The sequence below is a fragment of the Crassostrea angulata genome, chromosome 1 (genome assembly GCF_025612915.1).
Source record: "Crassostrea angulata isolate pt1a10 chromosome 1, ASM2561291v2, whole genome shotgun sequence".
NCBI lineage: Eukaryota > Metazoa > Mollusca > Bivalvia > Ostreida > Ostreidae > Magallana > Magallana angulata.
Genome location: NC_069111.1, coordinates 13,550,033 through 13,565,176, shown reverse-complemented (window position 1 = coordinate 13,565,176; position 15,144 = coordinate 13,550,033). Strand labels below are relative to the sequence as shown.

The 15,144-nt window shown below is 34.9% G+C and overlaps 1 protein-coding gene across 5 annotated transcripts in view; it reads right to left on the bottom strand.

The window, feature by feature from the left end:
* Positions 1–15,144, bottom strand: part of LOC128165856 (semaphorin-5A-like) — a 56,005-nt gene that overhangs the window by 32,072 nt on the left and 8,789 nt on the right. Inside the window, exon 1 of one of the 5 annotated variants that reach the window (XM_052830766.1) lies at positions 6,883–6,999. The exons of the other annotated variants lie outside the window; for them this stretch is intronic. The gene's annotated coding sequence lies outside the window, so the exon portion shown is untranslated. Of the gene's footprint in view, positions 1–6,882; positions 7,000–15,144 lie in introns of those variants that run through there. 5 annotated transcript variants of the gene reach the window in all.

The following is a 15,144-nucleotide window of genomic DNA, read 5'->3' as shown; positions in this document are numbered from 1 at the left end:
GGAACAGATCCTAGGAGAAAGTATATGGTTTTCACTACACACATCAATTTGTCATACTAATTTAATACATAAAACATATTTACCCTTAATTAAAGTATCATCTCTGACAATACAAAACTCTTCAAACGAATGAAACTCAATGTCAAATGAAATAGAAACTATTAATTCATCTTAATATGGCATCATTTATCATTGGTCTCTCAACCCTGTACATTTACTATACAATTTTAAAGTAAAAAAAAAATTCCAGAGCCCTGTTAAAATAGCCAACTCATTGCAATAAGTACTGACCTAATTGTAACAAAATACCTACTGAAAATATCATATTAACACCAGAGTTATCATCACTGTAAATTGGGTAGGAGCAATGTATTGTGTTTCATCAATATAGTTTTTAGACAAAGATAGACACAGTAACAGCAAAAATGTAATTTTTGACAAATACTTCTTCCCAAAGCTTGTTTACATTTCGGTGCATAGAGCTCTGGTACATTTCTAGTACAGAAATGCATGCATAAAAAATGCATTGCTAAATTGGTATCATCTGCATACACCAGATACAAAAATACACCATATTTACAGTTTTAGATGCATGTACTTATTTTCATCATAAAAGTTTGGCAACATTTGTGACATGGGCTTCATTGATATTCCATATCATACTGTGTTGAACCTGTCCACCCAATGTTCCAGCCAGTCTAACTTTCTCATTACTCTTGGAGGCTATCATGCACTCAATATCAAAAGATAACCTACCCCCAAATTAGCTCCATTTTATCCAAAATAAGGTTACATATCACAAAAATTCAGTTTATTCTGCTAATGGTTAAAAGGTAATATTTATGAGGTAATCATGTATTCCACATACTAGTAGGTGTATTACATTGGCATATTTGCTTACAAGATTTTATTTAGAATATTGAATAAAACCCAATGTTATGATAACATTCTGGTACATATTTAAACAAATACCGGTAATTCAAACTACAATTATTTGTACTGCTCACTAATGTTTGAATTAAAATTTACAATTAAGAAGACTGGTGTGAGAAAAAAGCCAAGGGTTTTGAGTCCAAATAATCTTGGTATTAAACTTTTATCAAAATAAAATTGTCCAGTAATGTTTAGAAGTCATTAATGAATAAATGATGAAAATTTAACAGCAAGACTGTAAATTTCTTGACTGGCTGGGTTTTAAACCTTCATTAGTTGTGACACATTTGTCTATTGAACAGATGTGTCAGCCACTTTCCCCCTAATACAATATGATTCTCCAAAAAAATTTCTTCTACATCTGTCATATCCATAATTTTTTAACATTTCAGCAGACACGTTTTTTGGAGAAAGCACTGAGTCTCATACCCAGAGGTGACGAAATTGGAAACTTCAGAGAGAGACATCGTCACTGTCGATTTTCATCAAGCTTTTGAGACGTCTTCGTCATATTCCACCCCCAGCAGTGGCACAAAGAACAGCTAGCTTCCTTTTTATTGCTAATGACATCAGACATAATCAAGTGAACCAGATTGATATAATATAAAGGAGCATTATTTCTGTCTGTTTCCAGCCAGACTCCCTAGAGGGCCATCAAACGCCAACCTGTCCAATACGAAAAATCAGTACACCACTCCCAGAGTTTGGCATAAAATATTTAAATTCAATGTCAGATACACTTACCCTTGATAAAATAATGAAGAGCTATACATAGCATGCAGTACACTGCATGATTACGAAGACTTTGGAGTGAAAACAACAAAGTAGTAAAAGGCTTTAGGTACATTACAATTGCATCATTTTCTGCTCCCACAATTATATGTATTTATGTCAAAGAACTACAAGTTGATGGTTTTTTACCCCCCCCCAAAAAATCAAAACCTTGGAAAAAACAAAAAGTACATAGGTATTTTGATCTACTCAGTGTGCCAGATGTAGAAGCAATTTTCCAGACTTCTTTCAGCAGGCACATGCACTTATTGCTTCTACAGACTAACAGCTTTTAATGAATCAAATCAACACAGAAAAAACTGAGGACGTTAATGTAATACAAATTCAGACTAAACATTGGCTTGGATTACCGGTCCATGCATCATCCCAATCTCAGATCTCCATAAACAGATGCTGTCAATTTTTTTTAAGTTGTACCATTAACTATTACATAATCCGAATGACACTTATGTCAGACCCAAAGTGCCCACCAACAAAGACGGTTCCCAGCTCTCAAAGGTTTCCATTTCAATCAATCTATCTTTAACCAGTCTCTGGTCGACAAGATTTATGTAGTAATCTCTTAATGGTCATTTAATACCCAAATGATGCAATGAAAAATTGTCCAACATTGAAAATCTCTACTTGACATGAAAAAAAAATTCTGGGCATTGAATTCAGCTATGATTATACATGTACTGGGTAACCACAAACTGTCTGTTTATACAACAATTTCCCCCTTTTTTTATGCACTAAACTTTTTTACATTGATCCGAAAATGTACTGGATATTAAGTTTGAAATTGTGTTATTCAAAACCAACACATATAGGACAACCACTGACATAGGGGATTTTGTACGAAGTCTTATAAGGTGTTGGTTATATGTGCTCTCCTGGATGTTCTCGACGCAGAAACACAGTAACACTAATCCCTCTTAAATCAGTGTCTGTTTGTAATACATCATTGAGTGCATATTTTACAGTGGCTAGGCCTCCTTGGGCTTTATTTGACATGTCACCTCAAGAACCAAATATCTCACCTTTATGACCAATTATCACACCCCAACAAATAGCCCCACAACTTCTCTTCATTATACATCTGGATCATCTGCCAGGTGGGAGCGAAGGGGGTGAGGGGGGCGATATCGTACATCACGACCATAAACTTCTCCTCTCAACCAAAAAAACTCCATCCTAGATCCTGGTAGCTCCCCTGACAAGAACTACGTAATGTAGTTTACTTATGGGTCATGTTCCACAGCGCATGGTAATAAACTGCGGCCACTTGTATGGAGAAAATTGGGGGAAAAATATATGCATACCTGTTCTTTCTGTAGAGGTATATAAAAGTACACAAAAATCTTTCTCCTTACAAGACACGTCTGTTGAACATAATTTGTGTCATCTTGACAACATTTTCCAGACTCTATTTACTCTTTCATGGAATGCCGCAGTTAGGGTTAGGAATTATCATCAGTATTCATAATGCCCCAACTGAATGTTTACTCTGTACTTTTGTTTTTGGTAATTAAGATAACAAATGTACACAGTTTGAAGCATTATACTACCTGGTGTTTTATTTTTATCTGACGATTGTCAATGGAAAAGAGATAAGTTGATTATAAATTATTCAACATGAGCAAGATGTTGATGTCATCCTAACCGCAGAGTTCTCTCCCCTACCTAGCTCTGATTTATGTAACGTTTAAAAATAAGATTTGATGCTATTTCAGACCTAATCAAGGATCATCTGTCAACTACTTATTATGCTATGTGCGAGTATAAGTGACAAATGTAGGTTAAAATTTGAGTTCTTTAATGCCAACCAGGAAGATTTACACATTCATTTCTGCAAAAACCTGCATCATCTCCCTTGCCATGGAGCAAGATTTATTCCCCCTTAATAAACACTTCAGGACATCATATATACAATCTTTGTTGCAAGTTGCAACCATTGGTTAGGTAAGTTTGAGTAACAGAAACTTTTTCATGGGATGTAAATCAAAGTTTCCAATTAAGAAGGCTGCCTCACTGAAGCTGTCTGCAGGCAGTGGTTCTAGCTGATCTACGGGTCAGCACCTGACATGTTGCTGGTCATTTGTCTTTGTTTTCGGCTCAGTATGAGGGATCCTTCAGTTTATGTGTATCTAAATAATGGCTTTCTCATATAAATGTCTTCCATTTCTAATTATTATACCCCCACAAACACAGCTCCATGACAAATTACAGAAAAATAGCCCTGTTATTATGTGTTGCCTGAAATTCAACTGAGATTTTAATGCAATAATTTCAAAAAAAGTTTTTGTGTACTGGTAACTGGATCAAACTGAACTTACTTGCCAATTGAAATTATGACAGTTACGTACTTTATACATTAGCAATAACATTGATCATATTTGAATTTGACACACAAAGAAACTATTTCATTAATCAAATTAGAAGGAAATGTTTATAATTAGAGTTGTAACATCCAATTTTGTACATAACTGTAAATCCCTTTTTACTACCTGATACCTGAATATCGCCAGTTTTAAAACAGTGATTGTGTTTCAACGTAAATGACTTTCCCTGTAGTAAAAACAAAGCTTTGGCAGTTAGTGCGCAAATAAATCACGGCTGTCTCCATCCCTGTCTTCAGCTAACATGCAAGATGATCTTGGCAAACATTGTAAAACAAGTGTATCTACCTATCTTCTGCTGCACTTGCTAGCATTCCTGGCATCAGAAAGGTAGTTAAAGCTAAATGCTGCCTAACAAATTACTTAGCTTTATTACAGATAATATGCTTCTTGCGTTTTTCAGGAGAACATGCTTTTTCCACTAATTTTCACAGAATCTTAATTTCTTGGCATTGTTGGGGTAATTATTCATGGCTGTTAAATTATTTCGAAAATTTATTATGCAAGAGGAATCTTGACTTTGAAATTTTACAAGGTGTATACAAAAATTTGAAGAAATTTTAGTTTTCACAATTGAATTCCTGTCATTGCTTCCAGCTCATCATGAAAACCATGCTATTTTGGGGATTCTGAAGGGTCCTTCAAACAGAAATTGCCAGTTGTCTGTCGTCAGTTGTCTATCTGTTAGAATGTTAGCAGTGAGTTGTTCAAGCACTCTGACGCAGTATTATATAATTAAATATAATTCACCACCCTGTTTGTTTTGACTTTATATCCCGGAGATACCTCATTACCTGAGAAAATTTACTGCCTGCGTCTTCTGTAGGTCGGGTGACATAGCTGATATTTAGGATCATAATCGGATTCTCTGCGTAGAATCTGACTTTAATCTAAACGACCTTCAGACAAGGTCAACATTAAGAATAGATGATATATTTGTATAATGCCTATGACTCCCTTCGCTATTCATGGTCTCCTAAACTGTGATCAGACAGTCAACAAATTAAGCATGAAGTTTATGAATATATCTTCCCATAGGGTATTAGTATTATCATCAGTTGTTTGCATCTAAACTTTGGGATTAATTCGATTTGTGACTTGAGCAAGTTTTAAACCGCTACGACAGCAGATCAAATGGAACCTAGCCTAGAAGATGTAGATTACAACAAATGACATACACATGCTACATGTCATGCCATTCTGAGTTTGAATTTTATGCTGCAGATTATGGTTTTTCTGAGAAGATTTGACATATCACACTGTATCTTGAGATCCAGAAAGGCCGACAGTCTGCAGACAGATCCCAATTTTATAGCGTCTGCCTGCTTTCTTATTTGTATCAACCTCACAGGGTTAACACACACAGAAACACACAAAAAGAAGCGTAAAAAAAAAGAAGGTTTGAGCTGAAAAAAGATGGGAACAAACGTGCATAGCATGAACGAACAAAATATCATTGTGCCCAAGACATCAACAGTATCACATCAAACAAGCAGAGTAAGCTGCAGAAGACAATTTCTCCAGCCAAAGAACTAAAAGGTCAGATGTAAATGGTGGGTATCAGGTGAAGTGAGAGATATTTCTGTCAGGAATTCTCACTTTGTCGACACTGCAATGTTCATGCGACATGTCATTGAAAAGCGTGAATGACAAACATGCATTTTATGCTTCTGTCTTTGGTTCTGTTTTCTTTGATATTGGCAACCTTTCATTGACTAACATCGAATATGCACCTGGCAGGCTACACGTACACATTTTTAAAAAATCTGTCTGGAAATATTGATGAAAAAAATTGATCAAGTTTTATGGAAATTTTATATTTCTTGAATACAGATTCTGCCAGGATTATATGATATAAATATATATGCTGATAATGATGTTTTTTAAAGAACTAAAAAAACCATATTATCAACCGCCTTCACAGGCATGTCTGATGCTTTTTATACAGGTATTCATATCTATCAAATCTCTCGCTAAACCTGTTGTCAAAAACTCCGGCCTAAATTTATCAAGTTTCCTTGAAACAATTGGCTGGTCATGCCAAGCTGATATCTTCCATGCATTGTGTTGCTCACTGTCATTATTGTCAGAGACTATATACCATCTGACAATTAATTCAACATTTGTTAGAAGCTAATCTTTCCCAAAAACAAACTTAAGCTAGAACACAAAAAACAGTTCACAGACATATAGACATGTTCTGAAAAATTCCTTATTCATTCAATCTAATTGCAGTGTTATTCATTCAACATAAAAAAGTATGTCTAGATATTACAATTCTCTCTTCTATCAGATTTAAAACATCAATCATTGCATCAACGAAGTCACAGTTTTCTTTTTTTTTCTTCTTCAATGCCCACAGTGATTCTAATCTTTAGTAACTGTCCACTGAAATTCTTCTTCTGACAAACTGATGCAGAAATACCCAGGTTACAATGTTATCACCTGTCCACACCTTTTGTGATGCTCTTTAATGACAAAATAATTGTGTCCCTCCCCCCTGCCCCTCCCAGCAGGTGCCCCTCCTTCCATTTAATACGGCTCTCCTCCCCAACAATAGCACAGACTCCTCTAATTGCAACAACAAGGTTGACGTTAAGCCACATTTATATTCAAGCACATGAAATGTCCCAAGAAGAGGGGAAAAAAATCTCATTTTTTATGCAGCCATCCTAAGCATATCTTCTATGATTTATTATACACTCTAACCTGAAATTTTCACACTGGTTCATACCACCCATAAAAGGAGACACAAAAAATAATTATGGCAATACAATACCTTGAAATTTCAGGTGTGAGGAATTTGTTCCTCATCATCAAAACTCCAGTGAAACAGGTTTAAGGTGACGCTTTTTACGAGAGAACTGCATTGATGGGTTATTATAGACCACAAAGTGTAAATAAGGTAGAAATGTATGTCTATAAATATTAACAGCTGCACAGGCTTGCAGGGTGAAATGCAAAGGGCCACGAACTAGTCAGATTAGAATTATAAAGTGGATCTAGTTCTCCTCTCAATGTAGGACCATTTATAAATTGCTTTTAGACCCTTAGTTATGTAAGCATGCAATGCATGCAGATTTGAATATTGATTTTAATAATATCTTCAATTTTTTCATAAACCAATATTAATTTAAAGAGGTTGATCTCATCTGACATTTCAAAAATTTGGGTATATAAAATTACACCGTGGTTGTCCTTCATAAGTGTGCAGAAACCCCAAAAATCTTCTACCCCTCCCCTTATTGTGACCTTGCTTTGAAATTTTCAGCAAAGCATATCTATGTTTGCTAACACAATCAGTGTTTGAACATGAAATGACAAATGTTTACTCTATGCATTCATGCTTGCACTCATGGCATATGATGATGGATTTGGGTGATATGGATTAAGTAAATGTATAAACATTTGTACATGTATGCATTCCAATGAAAAAGAGCACCGAGCTAATGCTGACCAAAGGCATATGTCCTAACCTGAGCATGGAAGGCACATGCTGAATACAGGGTTATTTTTGCCCCATGTAATTTCACCCCTCTATACTTGCAAACAGTTTCGTTCCAGTTGTGTATAAAGAGAGATGATTTAAGACATTTGAAATTGACCAGTCTTAAATTCACCCACTGGCAAAAAGGGCAAAAGGGGCGAAAATAAAACAGGGGCGAATATTTTCATATTTTCCTGTATACAGTAACCAAAATCTCACAATACTCTCATTTTGAAACTTGGTCAATATTTTTTTTGTTTTTTGTTTTGCTTTTAAAGATAGCATGTTCTTTGTCACAGACCAGCAAAGCTGTTTATAGTTTATCACATTAAAAGGTAAATGTTGCATAAGGAGGAACCTATCTGACATTTCTGGCAATCAAACGTAATTTGTTTGGGTGTGTTCATATTCCCAAAGAATGGAGGGGTAAACAAACATGCACGATTGTGTATGTATATGATATAATATTTTTATATACAGTAAATACATGATGCAAAACTACACACATTGCTGGCACACAGTCAAAATAATAATACCGGTACATTAACGAAATTGGTCAAAGAATGCATAACTTGCCCTACTTCTGCATGATTACACTGCTGAATGACTTGCCCAATTTCTGCCACCATATTATTATTGAATGAAAAATATAAAACTTGTAGAATCTTTTTATCAAATGAAGAATATAAAATGAATAGGATGACTGATTTTTCCAAATCTTTTCTCCAAGACCTCAACCATCTGATCGAGTTCAAGATTTTCTGTAAAGCTGACACTCATCGATATCACAACTGTTATACGCTATGAACAGGAAGTTGTAAAAGTTCAATCCCACATATATAATTTTTCCTGTCAGTTTTATAAAACCCAATCCAGCCAATTTTTTTTTTTTACCCTAACCTTATTTTTTCTTCATTTTTTTTCAAACACACCTGCTGATATAACTACATCAATTGAATCCCAACAACCTTATGATTTTAAGGCCTTCCTCCTGATAAAAATGTCAGGTGTATTTCAACAAGTAAATGGATACATGAAGTGCCCACACCTAGGCAGGAGCCTGTAATTAACAGTTGTAGGTATATACCTCAAGTTTCCTAATCATCCAGATAAAGAGACCGCGAAGAGAGGTGTAGCCAGAATGCCAGAAACCTTGTTCCTGTATCCAACATATCAACTTTCGGAGTCTTCTGCAATATTACACGTAGCAGACTATACCACAACCTAAAGGAAAGTACATGCAGGACACCTTATCAGAATGCTCATAGATAATCTTCTGTAAAATTAACTGATTTTTTAGGTACAGAATTGATCAATTTCTCCTCTGAAGTAAGCAAATGAAAGGTTCAGCTTCATCGTCGGAACTCACAGGTTTTCTATCCATTACAGCAGTGTAACGGATAGAAAGCCCATTGGTTCCAACAATGATGGAGCTAGAAACTACCATCTTCAGAAATTTCATCATTTTACAAACAGTTCAAAATCAATAAAAAGTGGTACTTTTGTGTTGGTACACAGTAAAGACTTTTGATTGCAAGTTGCATTCTGAACATAAACAAAATGGTTATCATAATTTTTGGCATCTTCAGATTAGAAGATTGGGGGTGGGGTGAGGATTTATGATGAGAGGAGTTCCTATCTTCATAAGAAATGATATATCACTGAAGAACAAACAATCCCAAGGTAAACTTGTGTAGATATGTTGAAGAATTCAAGAGGCGTTTCATAAACATTGGTAATTCAGAAATGGAGCAATAAGGAAAAAACATTAAATAAAATTCAATAGATTCCCTGCACAGATTTGTGATTTTGATGTTAAGAGTCAGTGCAGATCCATATTTCACTCAGTGGAGACATCTCTGGTCTTTTGTTTTTCATTAATGTAAAGTAATATATAATCTGACAAGACTGTGCCAGCAAAATGATAAAAAGATGATTACATCGTAAATCAAAACAAGAAAGGGGGCAACATCATCCTACCAGTCATTTGCCAAAAAACTGTAGATATTTAGGACGTATATAGTCGTATCAAGATCTTTATTACCAGGCTGTTTTATTCTTTTCTCTTAATTTTAGCTGGGTATCTTCAAGGGCCATCAAGAACTTGGAAAGTTAATACATGTACTTGCAAAAGCATGCGGGCCATTCTTTCTCATTTGTATCAAAAAGTTATGTAAGATTCCATTTTCACTGACAAAAGCCTCAAGAACAAAACACACAAATTTGATGATTGATTTGGGTCCTAAGCAGACCAAGAGGCCCTCAATTTGTTTGTTTGTGGTAGATAAGCGGCTAGTGGTCGTCAGAAATCCCAGTCAAGTGGATTGCCATTCGAGTGCACGGTTATTGCAATGGACCAGTCTCCAGTTTTCGTCTGGTCAACAATTCATATTCTGACGAAGGGCCAATGCAAACAACATCATACCAATATAAGTTTGTTTAAATTCTTATCACATTTTTTGCCTGGTATCTAAATTAATATTTTACAGTAGGGGCCATATTTTGTTTACACTTTCACTTGAAATTCGAAATTTAATAATCATATATTCCGTGCCTCTTTCACTCTATTAAATCAGCAGTACCAGTAGAAGGAATAAGACAAGTATATCAGTGTAGACTGTACCACCTTAGCAAAAGAAACAAAATCTATGATAACCCTTTTTTAAATTTTTTTCTTACAATGAAATGACCCTTTTGAACTTTGGTGATCACACATAAATGCTCATTGTTTGGGGATGAAGTTTTGTAGTCTGCTGGACTGATAATCGAGACTTCTCTAGAAGGTCATTTAGTCCAAACCCCTGAAAAGGGAACCTATTTATCTAGAAAACTATATCATATACAAATGTATCACTTTCAAATCTCCTGAATAATGATATGCAGCAACTTCTCAGATTAACAAGACAATTTTCTAACTTTTTTCCACTATTAAAGCCGAAAATCTTCATATCATGCCATCGCAACTCAATCCCCGTTTTTTGGGGGCTGCTCATCACCATAAACTGTAGAGAACAAATTGGATGACTTCAAAAGAAAATCTTCCAAATCTTACACTCCAAGAGGTAGAATTCACTGCAAATCCTTCACAGTCCATTAACCATGCTTACCGTAAGTGTCAGCTTTGCTTATCAGAAGACCTCATCTAAAGTGAATTCATACAATGTAAAATTTCAATACACAACAAAATTAGATGTTCCCAAATCTGAAAATGCAATCTTAAAAATCCCATTACAACATTATATATGCTTTTATTGACTTAATAAGTCTATAACCAGTGCCTATGATGACAGTATGATAATTTTAAAGATCGAATATGAGATTGGATTCCATTCACGGAATTCAGTCATTTATGATAGACATCAGCCGATGTATGAGGAGGAGAATAGGACCTCATTCTCCCTGATTTATCCTGAATTTATTCCTCCCCGAACCATGTTAAAAATCGGTGTGGTAACACCATCAAATAGCTACATCACCGGTAATAAGGTGTCATATTCATGAAACATATTATTCCAAAAAACAGGTTTCTGATTTACATCCCACAATATTTTATTGACCCTTTTTTCAGCTAGGTGACTTTAGATGGAGCAGTAAAAAAGCTTGCTTTAGGACTGAATGATGTCAGAGAGTCCAAAGGGGAAGCAGACAGGACACAGAAATTGGCTACAAAATAAAGCGTTGTCAGTGACTGTCTCCAATAGGTGGAAAAGTCTTGTCAAACCCCCTAAAATCAGCGTTTCCAGGTTGTAATCCAACAAGCTATGATAACTGTCTTTTTTCCTGATCAGTGGTAATTACTGTCTAAAGAGATGCTGACTTCTTAAACAAGTGGGCCTTCCCTTTGACATTAATTTGACAGAGGTGTTTGCACCCACATCCATTTACCCCGACAGTCCATTCAAAGAGGAAGGTCTGCAGGCCTTAATCTTAATCCAAGATCAGGTTACAAAGAAATAAAACATGATACAAAGTAAGTAAAAGAAACATTTTCATGACAATATCCTTTTTTTCTGTATTTTTTTACTTATTCAGTTGAATTGAAATAGACTGACCAAAAACAACAAATGCGTACAATCATTCCAGTGCAAGTATGCAAAATTAATTCGTACATCAGTAATACTTTAAACAGTTTATAAATATGCCTTTCAACACCTGTTTTTTGAATGAAAGTGCTTGGATAAGTTTTTTTCTTCATTCAGATTAAGTGTGAAATAAACTGAATTTAAACCCTTTGAAAATTATAAAGAAACATTCCAAAGAGAATTTCGGTGATTCGGTGTTTATTGGTCCATCTCAAAAAGTGATTTCCTGGACAAAAGGTGAAAAGTCCAGCCAAAATAATGGCAGCTGTTTGGTTGTTTGGTCCTCAACAGAAAATGTGTTTGCTCCTAGATTTTTCAAGAAGTGTGAAATGACTCTAGATAAGTAGTGGATGGAACACTATTTAAGCATGTGTAAACATCCCATAATTTTACAGCCAGGTGGTCTGCAGACAGAACAAAATTGTCCAAACATGTCTCTGAGAGTAGTCTCAAAGTCTATAGGTAGGACTTTTTTGACAATTGAATTCAGAGCCCTTTATTATCAATGGTCTTGATGCTTAATGTAATTATTCTAATTACTTCTCCTACCCCAAAATCTCAAAATTTTCAACATCAAGTAGATTTACTTTCTACAGTTTTCCATTCATTGAAGCAGGTTCCTGCTCTTGTGAGCCTAAGCTGTACTGTGGCACAATTTTTCATAATAAACAATTAAATCAGCTAAGTGGTAATAGAGCGACCAAGGTAATTTTCAGACCAATTTAAACTAAAAAGGCCCAATGTATTACAAACATTTTTTATGAATGAAGGTCCTTATTGCTTTCAATTATCCCACTTTTAAAAACCTGGATACAAAGGGGATGGGTAAATATTGTTATACTTAGTTTAATTTTATGCAATATCTGTCTGGATCTCGTCAACCAAGTCTTTATCACATCTAATTGTCCAAGGAAATATCAAGCAGTTTCTTTATATGTTTACTGTTTAGTTGTAGACCATAAAGTTGTGTACGATACACTATCAGAGTTAGTCAGCCTATGGTCATGTCTGTATAGGAACAGCGATCTGGAATAATGATCACAAGTCAAGCCATTGTAATACCTACCCCACTCAGCTCCTAGGATTTCATAGAGAGAAATCAAGTTACCATATATAATTATATCTACAAACAGAATAATCTTATTTAATGTAATAACATGATTTCTATCAATGAACACAAGAAGGGATTCAAAGTAATTTAATGTCTCTAAATTCGGTAATTTTCATTAATTGTGTCACCTAAGGGATAGGCGTTTCTTTCACCTCATACGAAATCATCACTATCATTTTCTATTCACTTGAAAAACTTTTCCCCAAGTTTATTCTTTTGGATATCAATTCAAACTAATTTATTCAAATAGCAGGAGAAAAATATGGACCAAAATTACAGGGAATTTTCAACACCACCTTCACAAAGATGTCAAAGGAATAATGAAGATTTAGCAAATCATACATCAAACTTGATACCTAGTTATTCAAAAAGACTTTGATGGATCGGTGTTCATATTGAAATGTTTTCAACATTGATAGCTTTTTTCATACAAGTATTTGTTAGAAATACCCATTTATAGTCTATTGAAAAAATATGAATCATTGCAAAGTTGTTGTGCAGGTAGAACAGAAAAGATATTGCTTCACAGGCAAAACCATGTCATAAATTAACATTCTACATGCAAAATGACAATCAGGTGGAATATCTATGGCAGGTGCATGATGCATGTTTGCAGTTTTTACATGACAAACAAACAATTCTATTTTTGGTATCAAGTCCTCACTTGCAGGCTTCCAAAACATGGTCCTCAAAGAAACCCTTTGGGTGTTCTAGTGTTTCTAGTTCTTGAAGTCTAGATATGAAAGGTGTTCACAAAAACAAAAACATCTTTGCGAAACCATGATAAAATTGCAAATTCATTACAATGCTTTATTTAATTGATCAAAAAATGTCAAAATTGAATAACATTATTCATCATTGCAATCTCCACCTACAAAGTTTCTGGAGAATTCATCATGTGGTAAATATAAAGCTTTACAGTATGAATATGGTAATAATATCCAGATTTAACCTACAAACAACTCCCCCACAACATATCTCTATGTGTGATCTCAAGTTATTTCCTAAAATGTTCGTACACAACTTATCAAAACCAGACTATCGAGTATGTTGTAACCAAAGATGGAGGAAACCAACATTCAAACAAGTTATTTTGCAATGGCAAATCTCATGAATTCAAAGCCTCTACGATTGATACTAGGATGTTGATAAATGAAATGTACTTAAGAGAATGTGAGAATTACTTTGTTAGTAGTCTGATAGTCCTTTAGTTTCAGGATGTAGTATTCTAGTGGTTCAAAACACAATATGGGTATCCATTTCTTTTTGCCATCCCATTTCCTGCGAAATGCACAACCTTAAAAAATACTTAGACCTACCATTAAGAATTTCATTGTAGTTATTATACAAAGTACCCCTGAATTCATCCGAGATAACCTGCAAGGGATACCAGAGTCAATAGAACCAAGGTGTTGAAATTAGCAATGATTGGTTAGAGATGAAAGTCAACAATGCAAGTCCAAAGGAGACCTTTAAAATCTTGGCTCCATATTGATAGTAGACATTGACATTCAGATAAAGCAGATCATAGAGCACTTTCTCATAGACTGAACTAAGGCAATTGTGTCACAATAAGTTTTGTTGAATCAAAAAACCTAAAACTTATTCTACATAGACACTATTCATTTGAAGCAATCTCTCTCTCTCTCTCTCTCTCTCTCTCTCTCTCTCTCAAATAACAGGTAGAAAACTCTCAAGTTTACATATTAAAAGAGACATTTCATAAGTTACTGTCTGCATGAATAATACAGAATAATTCCTCTTTGAATTATAAAACATGCAATATATACAAGAAGCAAGGTTAATTTTCATCTTCTTAGATGCATAGACTGTAACACTGACATCCAGACAGAAATTATCCCCCGCCAACACAACGCCTTATTGTTGCGATATACCCCAAGATTTCACATATTGTGTCTGGGTCTTTACCTAGATGAGACAGAGAGATAAAAACAAGGCCCCCCTTTCTTCACCAGACACATCCGTTTTTAATTTTCTAATTAACCATTAAATGGCAGTCAATAGAAGGGTTCTGCTTGTTCTTACGCAACTTGTGCAAACCCTCATCAGGAGGGAATGCAATAAATGCCCCCTTCAATGTGCACTGCCTCTACAGAATCACTTGCTTCAAGTTTACTCTTTTAAAGAAACATTCTAAACCACTCTTCTCCTATAAGCTAACACTTCACGTAATGTTCAACAGATATACATGAAAGCATTTCTCAGTTGGTTTGGAATCGAACCATGATCCGTTCCATGCAATGAAGCCATTGAAAACATTCCCAACACTCACAGTGACTCACGACACAGAATTAATAGTGACAAATAAAGCAAAGAGTGAACTTATAAGCTACCATATAG